Source organism: Lactuca serriola, chromosome 5 (assembly GCF_051521515.1).
Source record: "Lactuca serriola cultivar US96UC23 chromosome 5, Lser_US96UC23_V15, whole genome shotgun sequence".
Lineage (NCBI taxonomy): Eukaryota > Viridiplantae > Streptophyta > Magnoliopsida > Asterales > Asteraceae > Lactuca > Lactuca serriola.
The window spans coordinates 175,621,881-175,632,486 of record NC_136412.1 but is presented as its reverse complement, the minus strand read 5'-3'; positions in this window follow the sequence as shown (position 1 = coordinate 175,632,486).

The following is a 10,606-nucleotide window of genomic DNA, read 5'->3' as shown; positions in this document are numbered from 1 at the left end:
GAATATCTAGTATGCTCAAGGATCATTATGAAACCATATTTTCTAATAACATATAATCCTATAGGGCCACACCATATAACAAGGAAACATTAATTGATTATTTATTAAGTAATATGATTATTAATAAATTAAATCATCACTTGAAATTAATTGGGAAATTATTGTTTCATGGAAATAATAATTATAAAGAGTTTAACTAGCTACATTTAATCATAATATATGATGTAAATGTTACACATATCTTTTTGGACTTGAAGTATACCATTTATATAAGTTGTGTACAAGTTTTTATAAAAGATGATGTAGCAAGCACTAGTTCTCTTTCCTCCCACCATAAGAACTAATACATGGGGTTTGCTTCTTTGACTTTTGTAGGCTTACACATTCATACTTACTTGCAAGTTATTTGATAACTTATTTCAAGTATGGTATGGATTGTACATATGGAAGTATAAAATAAAAGAGTGAAAAAACTAGTTAGCTTTTCTTCTCTTCTTTTTGAGAAAATTGTCAAGAGCAATTTAATCTTGTTTCCTCCCCTCTTTTTGCTAGTCTATTGCCCTTTTGCGCTTGGATTTGGTTCTCCTTTGAATTCATATTTTATATATGACTTAAAGGCTTAGGCCCCGTTTGATAGTTGTTGCTGACTGAGAAAGTGCTGACTGGGAAAGGTCTGTCTGAGTAAGAAATCCTGACTGAGTAAGAAATCCTGTTGTTTGATTGTACATCTGACTGAATGTGCTGAGTGATGAAAAATGACCATTTTACCCTGCTGTTATATATAGTGATGGATTAAGTTGCTGAATAATTATAAAACATACATATTGTCATACAAAATGTAAATTACACACAAATAAAAAATGTCATACAAAATGTAAATTAAACATAAATCATTTAATATCCAAATAAAACATAATGAAATTTAAAATAACATAATAATTTAATGTAAAGTAGGTGAAAGTAGTCGATTTGCAATCTGATCACGCAAAACACGCATATGTTCAACGGCTTCTGGACCCCATTCTATGCCTTGTATGTTTTCTCTATCAATTCCTCCACCTTGGACGTCAGGAGTAACCATAGTGTCCTCCTCAAAATTTCTAAACAAGTCATCTTCTATATTGTATTTCCTTATAAAATTATGGACCGCAACACAAGCAATGACTATGTCTCTTTGCACTGTAAAAGGATAAGGAGCCATTTGTTTTAAGATTGGGAATCTCGCTTTCAATACACCATAAGCACGCTCAATAACATTTCTAAGTTGCGCATGTGCATAATTGAACCTTTCTTCTCTAGTTAAAGGTCTGCCTCTTCGAAAATCGGCTAACCAATACCTAGTATTGTGGTATGGAGCCATAAATCCACGAGTGTTTGTATATGCGGCATCACAAAGGTAATATTTATCTGCAAATGAATGTGACACATATTATATAATGACACATTATATAAAGAAGATAGATAATAAAAATTATATAAAGATTACAAACCTGGTGGAGGAAATGGAAATCCAGAAGTCGAATTAAATGCAACTTCTTTCAAAACTCTTGAATCATGTGCTATACCCTCCCATCCAGCCCAAACAAAGGTGAATATCATATCAAAATCACAAATTCCTATTACATTTTGAAAACATTCTCCTTTTCCTCTTCCTCTATAACGAGTTTGTTGATCAACAGGTACAACCGCATGTACAAGAGTTCCATCTAATGCACCTATTGCTCCGGAAAAAATATTTTTTAACCGTCTATGTCGTTCCGAGTTATGTCTTGTTGGATTAGGAGTTGTTGGTACTATAATTTCTTTTGCAAAATACATCATTGCTGTTAGGACCTCGTGAAAACATTGATGAATCGTTTGTGTGGAGTGATGAAATCTTCCCTTAACCGCGCGAAAACGTTCATTATGTCCTATAACATGTAAGAATACAGCCATCTTCTCTTCAATGCTTATTGTCCTACTAGCTTGCAACCAGTTTTTTGGGTAAAGTGGTTGCATAATAAAGCAAATGCCTCTTGTGTAAGACACATCATATCGAAACATTGTGTAGGGTCTCCGTACATCAAATCTTGCGTATACGCATACCCGCTTGAATCGTTATCTCTAATTGTATGGATTCTAATTAGCCTGCGCCGGTTTGACCTCAACCAATAAAACACAAGTAAAAGAAAAGCTATAACTTCACCATCAGAAACCATACTTGACCTGTTACAAACAATTAGGTAACATGTTAAAGTAACCAAACTTTCCAAAGTAACAAAAGTCATATAACAAAAAACTAGTAAATAACAAAAGTCATATTCAATATCTAAACATCATCCAAAGTAACAAAAGTCATCAAACATAGGATCCAAAATTAACAAAAACTAGTACACATCATCCAAAATAACATCCAAAAAAGTCATCAAACATAGCATCTAAATGTCATGCAAGTAACAAAAAGTCATGCAACAAAAAAACTAGTAAATATCATCAAAGATAACCATACTTCCTACCCGTACCCATCACCCACGACTCACAACTAGTATGTGAAAGTCGTAACCAAACTTTCCTAACATCGGCACTTTCACCAAATAACAAAAGAGCGGTTTTGTGTCTTTCATCTTCTTCTCCCCATTCCATTTTATTCAATTTCTCCATACATGCATCAACATCCTTATCCATTTCACTTTTTTCAATTCTTTCGTTTTTTTTTCCACTAATGACCTTGCAAGCTTGACAATCTCATCCTCAACTTCTAAAGCCCGTGCGTCTCTTTTTTTCCACCAACTCTTTTTTTTCCACCAACTTCCATATTTTTTGAGCGCCCTGAAGATTCTTGACTTGCACCTACGTGTTGTGTTGAGGTTTCCATTTGAACATCATCATCAAAATCATGGGCACTAAACTCTTCTACTGGACGAGGGAGTGTAGAAGATGGCCCCCAACTTTGAAAGCCGGTTGAGGTCGACCCTTCGAATAGTTGGGTGCAAAGATCAGGGAACAACAGAGGTTTAGTTTTCAATGACAACACGAATTTGTTCAACTGTTTACAATTTTTATAAATATTAGGATATGTTATAAAAATAATCATAATAGTATTTATTATAAAAATATTACCTTCCCCTCTTCTTTCCATTGTTCATCGGTCAAATTAAATTTATTTTTTATAGGATCATATATATTGCCGGTTTTGTTTTTGAGTTTCACCCAAGCAACATACTTTGATTTGTAGTAGTCAAAGTGATTTCTCATTTGTTTCTAATCAACCTCTTTACCGTGTTCGTTTATCAATTTTTCGCGTATTGTCTTCCATGAACTTGTCTTAAGTCCGGAACCCTCACGACCATTAGTGGTTAGTTCATGGATACATGCATCAAGAAAAGTTTTGTCCTCATTCTCGTTCCAAACCAACATCCTAAAAAGTTAATAGTTAAAATGATTTATCATAAAATTTATCATGATCAAAAACAATTTTAAATATAAAAAAATTATTTTGTACCAATAAAAGCATAAAATCTGTGGAATTGTGATATGTCTATTATGTATTATAACAGTGCATAGGATTCGTAATGAGATTGGAAATGCTATGAAGCTAGACAATCATGTTGATTCCATAAAACAAGAAACTCCCAAGAATTGAAATAGGCATGGTAATTATGATATTTGTACACCTTCTCAAGCTCAAAGTATTTTAAAGACAATATCTTTTTTTCTTTTAATTCACCAAAAAACACAAAAACAAAGCAAACAATATGTATATAATGGCAAATAAAAGCTCAATCTAACAGCAATGCCACTACTACCTTGTAGTGGCAGTAATAAACATCCCCAGCAGCAGGAAAAAAAAAAAGAGGATGTAATATTCTAGCAAATAACAGTTCAAAATTCAAAAGAAAATTCGTCCATGAAATTGATTACAAATAACACTTCAAAAAAAAAAGAGAATGTAAACAAATCTGGACCCACTTAAATCAATGAAATTGATTACAAATAATGTTGTATATTGGAACATATCTACTGCATCCATGCTTTATATGAAGGGATATAGACAATCAATTGCATAAAAGATAAGAATTTTATTCAATTTCACAGATTGATCGATCCCAAACCCAAAATTAGTGTTCCCAAACCCCAAATCGGATTCTGAAATTATAGATTATACATAAAAGGATAATACTCTTACCTGTTTGTGATGAATTGCAGTGATTGAATGACAAGAAATCGAAATATCAATCGGAGATGGCGAGCTCTTGTTAGCCGGTGAGATGGTGGCTACACGGTGGCAAGATAGCAGCGACCGAGGTGATGACAGGCAGCGACTTGCAAGATGCAATCGAGATGGAGGAGCGACGCCGCTGCTAGATGGAAACGACTTGGAGCTGTCGGCGTTTTTTTTAGGTCTTGAGAATGGAACGATGGAAGAAAGAATTAAGGGGCAGGATTGTCTTTATTCCCAGTCAGCATATGTTACAAGGCTGACCGGGTAAGACTGTTGAGTCAGATATCTTTCCGAGAAAGCACACTATCAAACATCTAAGGTCTGACCGGGTCAGCCCAATTAGCTGACTCAAACCGAGTCAGATGGTATCAAACGCACCCTTAGTAACATCTTCTTTCAAGTGAAGAACTATCATTCCTTAGTGGTTGGTGACTTGTTTTGGGTGGATACATTATAGAGAGTTCCTAGCTTTGATCTTGCATTTCTTCATCAACTACTAAGCCTCTTATTGATGAGTCAAAGGACTAAAAAGGTTGTTCATATGTTAACTCCCTTTTGGTTGTTGTTTTCTTTCCAACTCTTGCAAGATTATCTCTTTTGGTTGTTGTTTTCTTTCCAACTCTTGCAAGATGATCCTTGGTGAGAATAAACTAGTTATGTTGTTCAAATTTTAAGTCTTCCATTTGCCAATTTTTTTGAGTGTTTGAAATTATTTTTGAATAAAACAAAACAATTGGTATCAGAGCCACCTTTCAAGTTTGGTTAGAATTTATAATTATTAGGATAATCTTGATTTTTGGGAAATATGGATAGCTTTTTTTTTTGTTAGAAACAAGTTTATACATATTTTCTATAACAACTTTTGAATTGTTATTCTATGTGACAATAGTTTTCACGCATATTTTGTCAGTAAAACTATCTTAGAAAAACAAAGGTTGTTTTGTATGCTAGATGTATTTTAGAATGTATAAACTAGCCATAGACCTTATTGTGTTGTTATTGGTTGCAATTCATAAAATGGTTGTAATATTCTTTTATTCATAACGTTATGTAATAAAAATTAGCGAGTTTTCATATTTGTTATTTTTTATGTAATAGATTAGTTTAGACTAGATTTATTTTATATAAAAATGTAACAAGATGAAGATGGTGACTATTCTGAAGAATCCATGGAGTACCCATGGTATTATAATTTTTTTTTGTATAAAAGTTATTAATTTTTTATAAAAGTCTTATAAAATTGCAAAAAAGTATATTGTCATTGCAAGTGGGAGCTTGAAGTCGACATGAAGAACAACATTAAAATTTTGGTCCATTTAGTCTCTTACGAAATGACTTGACTCTTTTATGTTGGCTCATTGTAACACCCTGTTTCAGGCCGTTTCTTTATTCGAGGTTGTGATCCAAAGTTCAATTATGAAAAGGCCTTGGGCTTTAGACCTTATTAAAGGTTGATAATGTTGCTTGCGAAGCCCAAACCCTTTGATTTGTGTGTTGGACCGAAGGGATGAAAGGGAAAAGTTATAGATCGGACTTATTGCAAGGGTTATGGTGGTAAATCGGTTTGTGGTAAGTCAAAATCAATTAGATAGGATTGTGGGGATTTTCAATATCTTTATGTGCATATAAGGAATGCCAAAAACGGAGTTAGGACAAAGAAGTTATGACCGTTAGAAGTTAAGATGGAAATGAGAATTGGTCCATATGTAAGACCCCATTTTTCACAAAGGACTGAACCGGAAAAGCAAATGTGTCATTTCACAAAGGACTTAACCAGAAAAGCTAACACTGTTAGCCAAAAGGATCTTCTTTGCAACGTTTTGAAACCACAAGGACCATCTATGCAAAAATTTCATCACAAGGGTTAAAGTTGGTTTATTTTATCAACCACGAGGACCATTTATGTGATTTCTTTTCTTATAATTATTTATACTCGATTTCATACACAACATTTTTTTCGTACATAACAATTTGTGCTTTAAAATTTTGTATTGTACAACTTTATAAAACATAAATGGTTGTGTATGGAGAAAACAATTTGTGTATGACTAACTTCCCATTTTATAAATCTACCTATTCTATTAAAAGAATAGTTTTTCTAGACATGTTTCCCTCTTCTTTTCAACCATTCAACACAATTCCTCCTATTATGATTTCTTTTATCCATTGTTTCCTTTCTTTGCATAGCCAATTTCAAACAATAATGGAATTATCTTTAAGGTTTGTTTATCCTAATCTCAAAAAATTAGGAAGGAAATCTTCTTTGATTTTGAATCTTATACACCTATTCTTGATCCTTCGTGTGTATGCAACATTTTTTAAATCAAATCACTCAATTATTGATGGGTTTTCTAGGTTACAACTAAGAGATTTGCACAATGGGTTTTACATATAAACACTTTTGGGAACATGCAACCTAGAACTTTATGACATTTTCTCTATTTATAGCAACATAATTTATGAAACAAAAGCTAACCTATGAAAATGTAAAATCATGAGGCTAGAATTCATACCTTTTGAAACAGTTGAATGATACAGGAAACTCTCTTGAGAAACTCATTTGAAAGCTAGCTCTAATAGTGTAGAAGCCTCTAATGTGTCACACTCAAACCCTAGGAAAACCCTAGGATCGAGATATAGGGACCAGTTTTCCAAGGGTTGTGGTCCTTTTGTATAGATGTCAGATAATCTAGAAATCTTAGATTTGAATATTAAAATAATAATATTTTAATCTGATTCAAATTTTATTTCTTTATCTGATTCAGGATGCTTCCAGAATCCCTCTGGACCTCTCCCAAAACCGTCCAGGACAAGGAGGTTCTAGAATTGCCTCCCTTGCTCAACTACTGAACAATTGTAATTCAACCCTTGTACCCCTAAATAATTTTAATTAATCCAAAATTAATATCTAAATAATTATGATTAATTCCTAATTAATTATTAAATATTTCTAATTAATATGTTAATCATATATTAACAAATCATTCTCTCTCTCTCTCTCTCTCTCAATATCAATCCTAACTATTTTCCTGGTTATGAAAGCAACCCAAAAAGGACTTTACTGTTATTCACTAAGATTATACCAATTTAGTTAAAACCATAGACACTTAATCCAACAGTCTTTCACTTAGATAAGTCTTCAACTATAATTGCAAATATAGTCTTTGCATAACCAATAAAGAGTACTTTCCAAAACCACTGCCAAACTCTGAGTAAATCAAACATTAGCCCAAAGATAATTGATCATCTATACCTTCGTTCTTCAAGATATTGTATGGACACGAGATATGGATACAAAGCAATATCATGGTCCAATATTTTCTTTCTCGATTTTCGATTTATGATGACATCATTAGACTACAAATCGAACACATCAATTTAGTCTCGATTGGGCCCATCACTACGATGTCAACATTAAATCACCAAGGGGACCAAAGATATCGTTTTTCCTTAATAGACAAAAGGAACGAATAAACTTTGACTATATAATCATACCTTTTACTCATCATACCATATATGGAATTACATTTTATGACATCTAGTTATGGATGCATTGATGCAAAACCAATGCACATCAGATTTGCAAACTATGTATTATATATCTCTGTTTTAAGAATAGAAGATATTATCGTCTTAGAATTTCTTAAGATTAAATCCATGAAGTAATTTCTAAGCGTGGATTTAACCATACCCAAAATCCCTATTTTCTAAGTACTCATGAATATTGCAGCAATCCCTATGAAATGTCCAATCACCATGGGCAATCTACAAAAATTCCATGACAATCTTAAATCAATACCTACTTCTAAAAGTATGACCGACTGTGGTATTTCGAATTAATTAATATTTGGGAAGTAAAACATGAAAAATGAAACACAAGAATAAACAATTAAATATGGTAGTTAAAACTCATAAATAAGTCTCTATTATTTAATCAACAAGAAACAATTACAATTTATTGATGTTACATTGTTTTAAAACTATCAAACAACTACTAAAATCTAAAATCTAATGTCATATCTGATGCGACATTGGCTCCGACCACCTGCTCCGAGGATGTACTCCTATGCCGGAGGGAATCTGTGAGGTCACAACAGACAAGGCCGTTAGAACCGCCACATGGACTATGCCTCGGGAGCAGGCTCCGATGATCAAGTTAGATTGGCTGGTAGAGATGAGATGGTTCTTCTTAGCTGGAGAGAACTATCTTGGTGTTGGGGGTGGTGTATGGTGGCTGAAGGTGGAGGGTGGCGGCTGAGCCACCCAGCCGGATTTTAGGGCGGCAGCTGAGCCCAGGGAAAGATCCCTCTCCATGGAGGAGATATTGTTCACTTTATAGGGGGCAATTAGGTCAAGGGTAATTAGTTCAAACCTTAGGCTAGCCCAATTCAGACCTAGCTAGCAAGGAGTTAGGCAAGGCCGCCCGGGGGCATCGGGCGAGGCTGGCGGGCACACACCAGACAAGGCTAGCAGGCACACACCAAGAAAGGCTGGAAAGGGAGTGTCATGTCAGGCCGACAGGAGAGTACCAGGAAAGGCCGACAAGGGAGCACCAGGCAGGGCTGTGACAACCCGAAATTTATTCCGTCATTTTTAACCCCTCCTTCCGTTAATAAGCCTCGTTTTATTAAACTGTCCGTTAACCTTTTGGATTGGTTAATTAATTTGGGACTTTTATAATGACTTAGTAAGGGTTGAAACAAATTAGAAACACCCTCATTAATCCCTTGAAAAGTTTTAGTTTCAACCAAGTCAAAATACGACCATTTACTCGGGTGCGACCAAAAGCCCCGTTTAACGTCAGTATCGGGTAGATCTCCACTGAGCCCCAACTCAAACCCCTATATAAGGGTGAGTTGAGTCCATTTGAGACTTTCCACTCTCTCTACAACTTATTTTCGATCCAAAAATGCCCATTCTGAGCCCCAAACTAGTAAGTAATTTATCCTAACTTGCTGTGTAGCTTAGTTAACATGCAAATTTGTGTTTAAGACATCATATAGGGGCCAAATTATGTGTTTACGGCCCAAGAACACTCTTGGACCGTGAACAGCCTTAAGTGGGGTTTTGAAGCCCCAAAACCCTTCCAAATCACTCCTAGGGCTTAGATATGACTTGTGGACTTACACCTTCGAGTTTAGAACACTAAAACCTTACATTTTGGAGAGTAAACATGAGTTTACGGCCAAAGAACACTCTTGGACCGTAAACCCCTCTTCATAGGCCGTGAACACCTATAAAGGTGTTAGAAATGCCCTCAAACACCCCCTATGGCCTGGAAAAATGTCTAGAATCCACCACAATTGATATAGGGGCTTTAAACATTAAAGAAACATTGGACATAGGAGTTTACGTCCGTAAACCCCCCAAGGATTGGTCCATGGGCCGTAAACTCCCAAAAAGTGGCCAAATGATGCCCTAACTCCCCTATATGGCTTGGAAAAATGCATAGAACTTTATTCTCTACCATTTAAGACCTTAATACACCAAATGAATGAGCCTATAGGATCTTACGACCGTAAACTCTTTGTTTAGGGCCGTAAACTCCCTAAAATGGTCATTTTGCGGCCTTAAACCCTTCATAAGCCCTAGATTTGAGTCTAGCATAATTCCACAAGTGATATAAGACCTTGAAACATCCTAGAACACCCCCACCATGAGTTTACGGCCGTAAACTCATGGGGATATGGTCTTAGGGCTGTAAACTCTATAAAGAGCTTACTCTTGAAGAGTAAACTCCCTAACTAGGCCATACACACCCTTAGATACTACCCGGGACACCCCTAGCACTTAACCAAAGTGTTTTCCGCACTTTAGGATGCGTATACGCGTTTAATTAGTATTATATTTACTAATTGTATGTAAACATATGTCATCATATGTTAATAGTGCACTAAGTGTGTTCAAGTCTTTACTTGACACCGAGCACCCAACCGGCACATTCACCCGATCCACTTACAACAGGTGAGTTCATACCCCTGAATTAACATTTTAAATGTTTTTACATGCTTTTATGGGGGGGGGGGGAATAAAAGTTAAAACATGTCATTTATCATATCAATCATATGTGATTAATAACCCGCATGCACAAGGATTTATCACACTTTCAGTTGTTTTACCACGTATAATACTGTAGATGGTTTTCCAAAACGTTTTTACTTGTTTAAATATTTTCTCAAATTATCTCTCGTGCTGTATGTTTTACTTCTAAACCAGTTACAACAATGTTTTAAACAAAGGTTTTCTTTACTTATATTGTGTTATCAAATTATAAACGTGTTTATGAACGGTTTTCAAAGCTTGTTTTACATAACTATATCAAGTCGTAAATTCTTATTTTTAAAGGTTTCCAAAAGGTTTTACCAAAATTTTCTTCTATACTTCTATACTTCTATACTTTTGTTT